This window comes from Phyllobates terribilis, unplaced genomic scaffold (assembly GCF_046119375.1).
Source record: "Phyllobates terribilis strain yellow unplaced genomic scaffold, ASM4611937v1 Scaffold_5__5_contigs__length_657084704, whole genome shotgun sequence".
NCBI classification, from domain to species: domain Eukaryota; kingdom Metazoa; phylum Chordata; class Amphibia; order Anura; family Dendrobatidae; genus Phyllobates; species Phyllobates terribilis.
The window spans coordinates 167,552,961-167,565,214 of NW_027362765.1; positions in this window are offsets into that span (position 1 = coordinate 167,552,961).

Sequence of the window (12,254 nt, forward strand, 5' to 3'; positions counted from 1 at the left end):
TTTTTATTTTTATACTATTTATCCAATGTAAGTCTATGGGAGCTAGAAAAGGGCTCTCACTTACATTGAGAACTTGTGACTTACTTCTGACCTCCGGCCAGTCACAAGTTGTGTTCACAAGATGCCGGTTCGGGACCATAGCGGTACTGGGAACAGCTGAAGAGATTGGCTGGTATAATACTAAGCTCAGGGAACTTAGTGCCACCACTTCAGAGCTGAAATTTAAAAAAAAAGACGCTGGAGTGGTGCTTGAAATCCTACCTTCGGTTGGTTGATTTAGTCCTAATTTTTATAGTCTTCACAAGGGGGTGAGTCTTAGGCAGTTCTGAATGATAACTCTTTGAATAATGCCCCTTTGTAAAGACCATAAAAATCTGCATTAAATAAAAAGGCCCATATCACTGGGACCGTATAGTGGATTAAAAAAGAAATGGAAGACTCAGAGGGGCAGAGAGAATAAAATGAGGTCAAATCCCAGTCACTTTCGACCTGGTAAACGGTCCTCTTTAAATATTCCATCACAACAGACGTCTACTAACAGAATAGTGAAGGCTGCAGCTGATCAGTGAATAGGAGGCAAGCATCGGTCTGCTGCCTCTTAACACCATGTCCTTCTATGTGAAACGGAATCTCTCCAGAACTTCTCGTGTTTTCTCCCTTCACCAACCTACCTATGCCCGACATTGCAATTGCCTTGGGTGGTTCAACCATAACTCCCAAGCAGCTTGTCTAGTCTCCTGGGATCTAAGTCTGCGCATGTGCCGCCTCTGGCAGCCATTTTCCCGAAGCCCACCAAAGGGAAATCAATGGGAATGGGGACACCGCACAGCGTTGACATCTTAGGAAAGCCCAGGGCTCGCAGCGCCGGAACACCCCCTACTCCAAGCCTGGGGCCCGCAGCATCACCCCACTCCTGCTGCCGGCCTCCTGAAGCAGCGACCCAGCCTCTTGTGACCCCGCTCCACCACTGCTGACCCCCCCAGTAAGCTACAGTAAACTGGGACTATAAAACACACCACCATTTTATTAAACGTTTTTTTTTCCTATTTTCCGCCCCAACATTTGGGGTGCATTTTAGTCTGTAAAATACAGTACTTTTTTCTTTTCTAATTTCTTGTCTCCTCAGATAAGGTAACAGATGGGGATCCACCGCTCTATCTTTCCAACCCAAAGGATGGAAATCATTGTTCTACTACTAGGGGTCCGGGTATATCGTCTCTTTTTTAATGGCAGGACCTTTTCTTCTCCTAATGCAGTCGGCATTATCAAACTGCTGTGCACAGTTCTTGCCCTTTTGCTTCTGCCCGCCTCGCCCCCCCCCCCCAGAGCCAGGGGCGTGCATGGATCAAAGATCGAGCCAAAGATTGTCACCTCACGGAAGCAATTATGGATGGATCAAGCCTTGGAAAGATCTTCAGAATGGGCAAGTGGATCTTCTCCCTAAATCCCATTGCATTGCGCCCGCTACCAGCCAGTTATTGCGACGTTCGTCCTCAGTCGTCTTCTTCTTTGGCTTCTGTCTTCCTCCTGGGGGCCAGGACTCCAATTTAGTCCCTGGCTTCATTGCGGCCTAATTGAGCACACAGGACACATCCCCTCCCTCCTCAGCCAATCAGATGCTCACATGATCGATTCTGCCATTTCCTCCTTCCAGGGCACCACAATTCTCTTCATCTGCAGCATCCCCCATATATACCAGCCGTATCTTGTGGAGTCTCATAGGAATTCCATGACTCCCATACCCTGGATGATCCAACCAGTGCTCCTCAGCATCAGGGCCTGTTCGGCTTTATGCCCCTGGAACTTGCACCATGTCCCCAGCAGGCTCTCAGCCTCCGGGCAAATAGTAACTACTTTGTGTGTGTCCCTTCATTCATTTCCTCTTTTCTTATTTCATAACAATGTATGTTGGGGAACACAGCCGACCCATAGGTATGCATGCACACACACCATTCTGTCCTACACACTAGTCATAGATATTGCCCTCTCATCCTGCAACACAATTTCCATTGGTCCATCCCATTGCAACTTGCACTTGTTGCACCCCGTCGCAGCCGGGCCATTAACCTTTCTCAGTCTATTGCAGATTTCACCAAAGAATCATTGATCTTGGTCACAATCATGGAGCTGCTACCCATGTCTACCACCATATTGGGTATTATGTACACTGCTCAGAGTGAGTCAGGCCAACTAGCCACTCCACATCATCATGACAGAACACGTCAGTGGTCGTAGATGCCTACAGTAAGTTCTTCATCCCGGTCTCTGTCTATCTCCACAACTCAGATCGCACTTAGGCTGTGTGCCCACTAAGCGTTTTTTAAGCAATTCCGCAGCAGAAACGCTTGGTAGAAGGTCTGCCATGTTCCCCAATGATAATCCGCATGTGCTGTGCACATGCTGTGGAAATTTCCGCTGCGGATTATCATTGCGGAAAAATACGCAGCACTACCAATTATTTTGTGGAAGTGCTGTGTTTTCTCCGCCATTGACTTGCATTGGAACGCATGGAATCCGCATCACTGCATCTGTACATGCGGAATCCATGCGTTTCAATGTGCGGATGGTACCCGGGTCTAGAGGAGAGGAGACTCTCCTCCGGACCCGGGTACCATAGAACCTGTAAAAAAAAAAAAAAAAAAAAAGAATAAAATAAAAAATAAAACATTGTACTTACCTTCTGATGGCCCCCGATGTCTTTGTCTTGGCTTGCAGGCAGATCGCGGTGGACTCAAGGACCTGCCATGACGTAATTTAGTTATGTGACGGGTCACGCGACCGCGGACGTCGGCAGGTCCTTTAGTCTACCACGAGCTGCCGGCAAGCGGAAACGCATCGAATAAAGACACGGGGGGGCAATCAGAAGGTAAGTATATATTTATTTTTTACCATTCTTTCGGTCACACTATATAAATCCATGCAGTTTAGATAGTGTGACAAAGTTGTCAAGCACTTTCCAAGTGATGCTAAAATTGCTTGGAAAGCGCTTGTCAACCCGCATGCGGAAATGCATGTGAAGAACGTTTCACATCCGCATGTCCCTGGCAGGAAAAACGCATGTACAATCCGCATGTACAATCCGCATGTGTTTTTTCTGCCAGGGAGATGCAGAAACGCTCAGGAAAAAATCAGGAGCATTTCCGCATCATGGGCACATAGCCTTACGCTCTTCCTCCCTGAAGGCTCGGTCACCTCAGGTATTGAATCACCACTGTGACTCCAATCTGGATTCTTGTTAGGCTATAAAAGCTGAGAGATATGGCTGACAGTCTTGTCTGCACTGTAAACCAAGCCCTCTGCGTGAAGGTATAGCACTCCTCCCACCAGACTCGCATGTCCTTCAGGAAGGCCAGATTTAACACCAAATGCTTTTCTTATCACTATTTTATCACTAACGTGAGTGACTAGTCCATGGAGTGGGCTCATCCTGAAAAGCCTTTTCATGAGACGCAAACAGATCTCATTGCACACAGTACTCGTCTCCCTGGTGCATCCTCCAGGGCCAAGACTGTCAAGATCCACGATCCTACCACTCTCTGATGGTGTCTCTAAGGGTCCCTATAGATCGATGAGTGGAATTCAGGGTCAAATACACACTTTAAGGTGCAGGATCGGACCTGTGTCCAGCCCTTGCGGCTACCTGGGTAGCCAAAGCAGTCATGGCCTGGGCAAAACATCAGCATTAATGCATATCTGGGTCTCCCTCATCTGGGCTGGCAGACCTCGCAGACTAGATAACCCATGGAGGTAAAAATCTCTGTTCTGCTTCTCTTGAAGCAACTAGCTGCTCTGCACAGGCTTCCAGCAATATGGTAGTTATCCGCCATAGCCTCTAGGTCAGGACAATGAACACGGAAGACGCATCAAAAAAGGTCCTACAGGCGGAAAGAGTATCCTACTCGCACAGATGAGACCTCTATATTCGTCCAGGTGAAAGCCTCAGATTGGCTCCTTTCATCAATACCCATCTATCCACCAAGAGAGACCTCCTGTCCTTCAAGAAGACTCCTTCCTGGCATCTACACAACTAGCCTTCCCAATCTTAACGGCCCAGATGCAACAAGTTTCCCTATATATGACAAGGGCACACCCATCCGGGATCCCACTGGGTGACCCTCTTCAAATGTTCCAGGGCGTGTCTCCCCACAATAAACGACTACTGGTTAGAGAACAACTCCTCCAGATAAAAGTTAGATTTCCATTCTTCTCCATTCAGAGTCTTTGTCTGGTTCCTACTCAGGAATGGGTTAAGGTGTTTTTATTAATCTTTTTGCCAAAAAGGACAGTTCAGTCCATCCCAGACCAAGTTGCTGAACAAGCGTGTCCGGCTTTGTCGACTCAAGATGGGGCCCCTCCACTCGTCTCCATGGAACCCAGAGAATTTCTTTTCTTCAGTGAACATTCAGGATGCCCATCTACACATTCCCATTTTCTCAGCACATTCGAAGTTTCTCCATTTTGTGGTCAATTGGTCTTACATTCAGTTTGTGAACATCTGGGGAGCCATAGCCAGTCCAGAGCAAGGGATCACAAAAGGTTTCAGCTGTCATCATGCCTCTTCTGCATATAAGGGGATCGTGGTCATACGCTTCTTGGACGACATCCTCGTCAGTGTCCCTCCCACTCAGAGAACCTACAGAGTGTGCAGATCATGCTCTCGCTTCTTATGGATTGTCTAAGTTATCTCTGATCCCGGCTCAGAATATCATCTTCCTGGGAATGGTGGTCTACACCATAGTCAAAGTTTGCCTTCCAGAGGACAAAATATCGACTCTGCAAACCAGCATCCAAACACTTAGCCGCCCATCTCCTCTTCCTCTCCGCTTCTGTATGAGCATCCTAGGCAAGATAGCGGCAACTATCGAGGTGATCCTTCTCTAATCCATACACACCACACATGCCCTCCCAGTCAGACAGTCTCTGATATGGTGGTGGGACTCTCACCTCATTCTTCACAGTCATTTGTTCTTTCCTAGTCACTGGCAGATTGTCACAACGGATGCCAGCCTTCACGGTTAGGGAGCCGCCTTCCGGAAGTTGACAGTGCAGAGTCGATGGAGTCTCAAAATCCCTTTTCCCCATCAATGTTTTGCAACTCAGATCAATTTGTCTTGCACTGTTACATTGGCAGGATCAGGTGCCGGGTCTCCCAATCTAGATCCAGTCCAACACCACCACCGCTGTGGCTTACATCAACAATCAAGGAAAAACTCTTGAGTTGTCTAGCAATGGCAGAGGTCTCAGATTCTCAACTGGACATAAAAAGATCCTAGTTACTCACCGGTAACGGGATTTTACAGAGCCCATGACAGCACCACCTGAGAGAGGGTATCCGCCCACCAAGGACAGGAACCTACTGAATAAAAAGGCAGTACCTCTCTTCCGCATCAAGTTTTGTTTCAGAGCATGAGAGGGCCTCCAAAAAATAGGTTAATACATAACTGCCACCTCAACATTTGTAATAAAACACCTTAAAAAGTGCACACCATAGTGATAAAGGGGAGGGAATTAATAGGGTGCTGTCCTGGGCTCTGTAAAATTCCGTTACCAGTGAGTAACTAGGATCTTTTCCCCTTCTCCCATAACAGCACCACCTGAGAGATTTCTAGAGATCAGACACCAGAGGGAGGGATCACCGCTTGCAACACCTTACTTCCAAAGGATAGATCAGTAGAAGAGGAAAGGTCAAGACGGTAATGTTTGTAGAATGTAGCGGGGATGACCAAGTTGCCGCCTTACATATGATGTCGATGGGCACATCCGCCTTCTCAGCCCAGGAAGCAGCTATCGCTCTGGTGGGGTGGGCCTTCAGGTTCTCTGGAATCGGCAGATTGCTAGAAGAGTATGCTAAGGTAATGGTATCCCTGACCCATCTAGCTATGGTCCCTCTTGTAACCTTAAGCCCTTTCCTAGCCCCCTGAAAGGAGATAAATAAGGCATCACTTTTCCTCCGGGCCTTCGTCACCTCCAAATACTGGACTAATACCCTCTTAACATCTAAGGTGTGAAGCTTATGTTCCTCAGAATCCCTAGGGTTAGGATAGATGGAAGGGAGAGTGATTACTTGCGTCCTATGGAATTTGGAGGCTACCTTCGGAAGATAGGCCAGGTCTGGTCTTAAGATTACTCTATCCATACACACTTGAGTGAATGGATGGTTAACAGATAGTGCGTGTAAGTCACTAATTCTACAAGCTGATGTTAGAGCTACCAGTATGGCTGTCTTTAAAGTTAGAATTTTTTCTGAAACTTTCTCTAAGGGCTCGAAGGGAGGTTTGGTTAGTGGCTCTAGAACCAAATAGGAATAGGCCTGGATCTACCACAAGCTTTAATGAATCTGATGATCCACCTATTCGCCGCCAAGTCGTAATTATATAGTGCCCCCAGAGCTGATACTTGTACCTTAAGAGTACTGGTGGCTAGTCCCATGCTTAACCCCTTCTGGAAGAATTCTAGTATGGCCCCAATAGGAATCCTCCCTTTGGCAGACTGACCTGAGGTAGACAGAAACTTAGCCCAGGTTCTACCATAGATCCTAGTCGTTACCGGCTTCCTACTCGCCAGTAGAGTAGTAAGCAGATCCGGAGAAAACCCCTCTTGCGTCAGTAGTGACCTTTCAAAATCCAGGCTGTCAAATGCAGACCCGATCTTTGGGGATGGCAGACTGGGCCCTGTCTGAGGAGATCTGGGATGTCCGGAAGAACCCATGGATCCGCTTGGGAGATTCTCTTCATCCAAGTGAACCATGGTCTCTTGGGCCAGAACGGGGCGATCAATATAACCCTCGCCTGCTCTTCTCGGATCTTTCTTAGGATGGTATGGATCAGCATTAAAGGGGGAAAGGCATAGGCCAGAGTAAAATGCCAAGGAATCTGCAGCGCGTCCACCGCAAACGGCCTCTCTTTTGGATTCAGGGAGCAAAGGATTTCGGTCTGTCGATTGTGTCTGTTTGCAAACAGATCTATTTGAGGCTGTCCCCATCGGCCCACAATCTGCTGAAATACGGCTGGATTCAACTCCCACTCTCCCTGTTTTAAGATGTGACGACTCAGGTAATCTGCCTTTATGTTCTCCTCTCCTCTTATATGCAGCGCCGAGAGCGTGAACAGCTGACTCTCGGCAAAACGAAAGATCTGATCCGCTACTAACATCAGAGGGAGAGACCTGGTACCCCCCTGATGATTGATGTAGGCGATAGTCGTTCGGTTGTCTGACATTATCCGGATGTGATGACCCCGGAGAAAAGAATTGAACTTTACTAGAGCGTTTCTGGCTGCCAACAGCTCCCTCATGTTGGAGGAGAGACCCTTCTCGCTGTCCGACCAGAGGCCTTGTACAGAATGATCTCTTAGGTGAGCACCCCAGCCTTCTGCACTTGCGTCTGTCGTAATTGTATCCGACACCTGGAAGGACCAAGGAACCCCCAAAGATAGATTGACCGGAGATCTCCACCAGTCCAGCGAGTTGATTACTACATCCGGAAGAGATATTCTTCCATTCAGGCAACCTCTGAGCCGCCTGTCTGCTGTCAGGATCTCCTGTTGAAGACGTCTGGAATGGAACTGGGCCCACTGAACCGCCGGGATGCAAGATGTCATTGTACCCAGTAGAGACATTGCACTCCTCAAGGTCATGGTTGGATTGCTGATAACCCAAGATATTAGGATATTAGAAGACAGGTTTGGTTTTCTGAGTCCAAAATGAGACCCAGGAAAGATTAAACCCTCCTTGGTTCCAGTCTTGACTTCTCTAAATTTAACAGCCAACCCAGGCCTTTTAGACTGGCCATGACGTCCGCCAGAGCACAGAGTTGTTTTGATCTGCCCACCACTAAGAAATTGTCCAGATAAGGGATGACCAGGATATCTTTTTCCCTTAAATGTGCTGTGATTTCCAGGATAATTTTTGTGAAAACTCTTGGAGCAATGGAGATGCCAAAGGAAAGAGCTGCAAACTGAAAATGCCTTACGTGCTTGCCGAACTGTACAGCTACCCTCAGAAACTGTTTATGTGCTGCCAAGATTGGAACGTGGTAATAAGAGTCCTTCAGATCGAGGACGCACATATAACAGTCCGGAAACAACATCTTTATGGCAGACTTTATTGATTCCATCTTGAACGGCCTGTAGATCAAATGGTCGTTCAGTTTCTTCAAGTTGGCAATGGTTCTGAAGGAGCCATCCGGCTTCTTTATTAGGAAGAGAGTTGAGTAAAACCCTCTTCCTTGCTCGGGTGCAGGTGTTTCCACTAGAACCCCCTTCACAACCAGAGAGAGAACTTCCTGCTGCAGGGCTATCTGCTCCGTTAGGCCTCTTGGGGCTGAAATCCTGACGGTGTTCCTGGGCATGTTCTTGAACTCCAATTTGAGGCCCCTCCTGATTATCCCTAAAGTCCAAGTACTGGACGAAATTTTTTCCCAGGCGGGCAGGAAGTGGGACAACCTTCCTCCCACCTGGGGAGGACTGTCACTTAGGGGCTTTCTTATTCTCGGAGGATGGACCCCCGAACATGAAGCTTTTAAAATCGGGGAACAGACACAGTGGGAAACCCATGTTTGTTGTCTGCGGCCTTATCCAGGATATCATCTAGGCCCTTGCCGAACTGGAAGTCCCCCTCACAAGGGATTGAGCACAGTTTAGTCTTTGACTGCACATCCCCTGGCCAGCTCTTGAGCCATAATGCCCTACGGGCTGCATTAGAGAGATTTGCAGACCGGGCAGCCAGCCTAACTGAATCTGCCGATGCATCTGCCAGGAATGCAGCCGCCCCCTGCACAAGAGGAAGGTCCGACAGAATCTTCTCCCTCGAGACATTCCCCTTAATCTGGTCTTCCAACTGTTGAAGCCAGATCATCATAGACCTGGCGGTGCAGGTGGCTGCCACTGCCAGTTTAAGAGCCCCTGCTGACGACTCCCAGGCCTGTTTAAGGAAAGACTCTGCCTTTTTATCAAGCTGGTCTATTAAGGCCCCCAAATCCTCAAAGGGCAGTGTGGATTTTTTTGAGGACTTTGCGATGGCCACATCAATCTTAGGGGTTTTGTCCCATCTAGCTGCATCCTCTTCTTCAAAGGGGTATCTCCGCTTAGAGGAAGAAGGCAGCTGACCCTTCCTCTCCGTTTTTTTCCATTCCATTCCCTATCTATAAGAGATTTGATTCTTTCATTAACCGGGAATGTGCGTCTCCTCTTCTGGTCTAAGCCCCCGAACATGACATCCTGAACTGTTCTGGGAGCTTTGGTATCAGTAATACCCATAGTCACTCTAATGGCCTTAACCAGTCTCTCAGTATTATCTACCGAAAAACAAGGCCTACCCCACCATCATCATCTGAAGACTCCGATGACGATGAGGAGAGATCAGAGGAGAAAGGAAATTCTTTTGTAAAACGGGACTCTACTGATTCCTCTGAGTCCGAGGAAACCTGTTTCTGCTGCTTCTTCCTGCGTGAGGTTAGGCCTTTTAAAGAATCCCTGACCTCCATTTGGTTTAGATTTTTTAATGCCATAGAAAACCTGGGGGACTCCTCTGCTATGGTTCTCTGGATACAGTCCGAGCAAAGGTTTTTGGCGTAGGAGGTGGGAAGGCTGATTTTACATAATGCACACTCCTTGTTTTTACTCTTAGGAGCCTAAGAAGTATAGTTCTAACACCCCCAAGAATTGAAAGGAGAGAAAGAGGAAAACAGAGAAGAGCACATTACTTAAGGCGAGACTTTCACGAAGATCACTCACCACACTGCCGTTCAGACTAGGGTACCGGAGGCGGTGGTTGCCGTTCACATGAGGGCTCCCATCTGGCGGAGGTGGACTGACGAGGTCTTTTCGGACCGGTTCTGCCGATACTCGCACGCCCCCCACTGCTGTGGCTTTGATGGGAAGATTCTCGACGTTCCGGTTGCTTAAGCTGCTTTGGCGGCTGTGGCTGCTGCTGTTCCTCCTGCGGCGGTGACAGCTGCTGCCCAGGTGACTGCGGCTCCTCACTCATTATGACAGGGATGCAGACACCGCCATCTTGATCACTTCCCATCCTTAAGAAGCATTAGGGCTCCACCTCCTTTAGGCTCCTCCCCTTCCGGCAGCGTGCTCTTTTTTTTCCTACCAGCTGGCGCGCTCCGCCGCAGGACCCCCCCCCTGCGCAGCCCAGCGGTACCTGGCGCGCTTGCAGCGGGAATGACTCGAGCATCGCACCCCGCGCAAGCACAGACCCAGCTTCCGGCGCGCTACGTAATAGGGCGCCCCACGACCCCGCGTGTGCACAGCCCAGACTTCCGGCACGCTACGTCATAGGCCATGACGCAACCCTACACGTGCGCAGACCCGGAAGACCTGCCGGCCGGCGCGCTCAGCCATGCCACCATGTGAGCGCAGACCCGGCCGCAGGACCCGGCGCACGTGGGAGAGGACCCCAGAAGGCAGCCCCCCCCCGCACGCAGACCCAGGTAGCAGCAAGATGGGGCTGGGAACAGAGGACCAACTGCTGCTTCTTCACGGCCTCCAGGTCGCATCGATCCCGGGATCCACGGTCCAGACCCCACGATCAGGTAGGCGAGGTACCACCTAGAGAGGCTCCCATCAAGGACAGGAACCAAAAACTGATGCGGAAGAGAGGTGCCGCCTTTTTATTCAGTAGGTTCCGGTCCTTGGTGGGCGGATACCCTCTCTCAGGTGGTGCTGTCATGGGAGAAGGGGAAAAGAATCCTGGCAATATCCGCGATCCACATTCCAGGAGTAGACAGCTCAACCGTGGACTTTCTAAGCTTGGAAAGATTAACTGTTGGTAAGTGGTCTCTGCAACAGACAGTAGTTAATCAAATTTGCCTGCAGTGGGGCACTCCAGATGTTGACCTGATGGCATCCATACACAATCACAAGGTTTCCCTGCTCGTGTCCAGAGCTCGGAGCCCTCTAGTAATCGCTTGCGATGCTCTGGTGTTTCCTTGGTTTCAACGTTCCCTCCTTTATCTGTTCCTGATTCTACCTTTTCTTCCCAAGTTGCTCAAGGAGATCAAGTCAGAAGGAATCCTCATGACCCCAAACTATCATGGTATGCAGAAATGGTCACCTCCTTGCAGATGCTCTGTGGAGATTTCTTGATCAACCAAACCTACAATCCCAAGTTCCTTTCTTCAATCCAAATCATCAGTTGCTCAATTTACCAGCATAGCTACTGAAGGCTCAGTTCTAAAATCTTTTAAGTTTTCCAGATCAGGTTGTGTAGATAACGATCAAGGCACAAAGCCATCCTCATCTCATATCTACCATCATATCTAACCCCTATGTTTGTTTCTCTAACTTCACTTCTTGCAGTTGGGTCTTGAGTTTGCCTTAGACCTCAGCTCCCTCAATGACAAGGTCTCAGCCATGTCCTTTCTTCTCCAGAAAGACCTGGCTTCAAAATCTCAAGTCAGGACTTTTCTTCAAGATGTGGCCCACTCATTTCCCCCTTACCGGCCCTCCCTTGAATACCTGGGACCTTTAACCTGGTGCTTAATGCATTACAGTATTCTCCCTTTGAACCAATCCACAGCATTTCCCTACTACCAGCTTTCCTGATTGCTATCTCTTCGATCAGGCAAGTATCAGAACTTGTGGCTATGTCCTACCACTCTCCATTTCTCATCCTCCAACTGGACAAGGAGGTGTTGTGGCTGGTGGCTTTATTCTGTCCCAAAGTGGTTTCTTTCTTCCACTTTAATAAAGGGATTGTTCTTCCTGACCTTCTAGAGATATCCTTACATGGTTTGCATCTGATCAAAGCGGTGCGTCACTACCTGAAGCTGACAGCTTCCTTTAGATGTTCAGATTCCCTGTTAGTCATCATAGAAGGACCTAGCCGAGGCCTCTCTACCTCTAAGGTGACTTTTGCCCGCTGTATTCGCTCTCCTTCCTGGAAGCTTATAAAGCCAAGAATAAAGTTGATCAAGACTCGTACTATTCGAACAGTGGGAAGCATCCCAGGCTGTTCGCCATCAGGAATCAACCGTGCAGCCTTGTATGGCTGCTACTTGGTCTTCTGTCCACTTTTTCTCAAAGTTCTACACAGTTCACACTTTCACTATAGGGGCTTCTTTGGGATGCCCCATGATTTCTTGTGTTTCCCAATGAAGGAACTTTGGACTTACCGTAAAATCCCTTCCTCGTAGCCTTGATTGGAGACACAGCAGCCTCGTTAGGTGTGCTTGTTTGTACTTCTACTGTTTTTTTCACTACCTGAATAGCTTGGTTACCAATAGGCTGGTGTAGCCGACTTCTTCT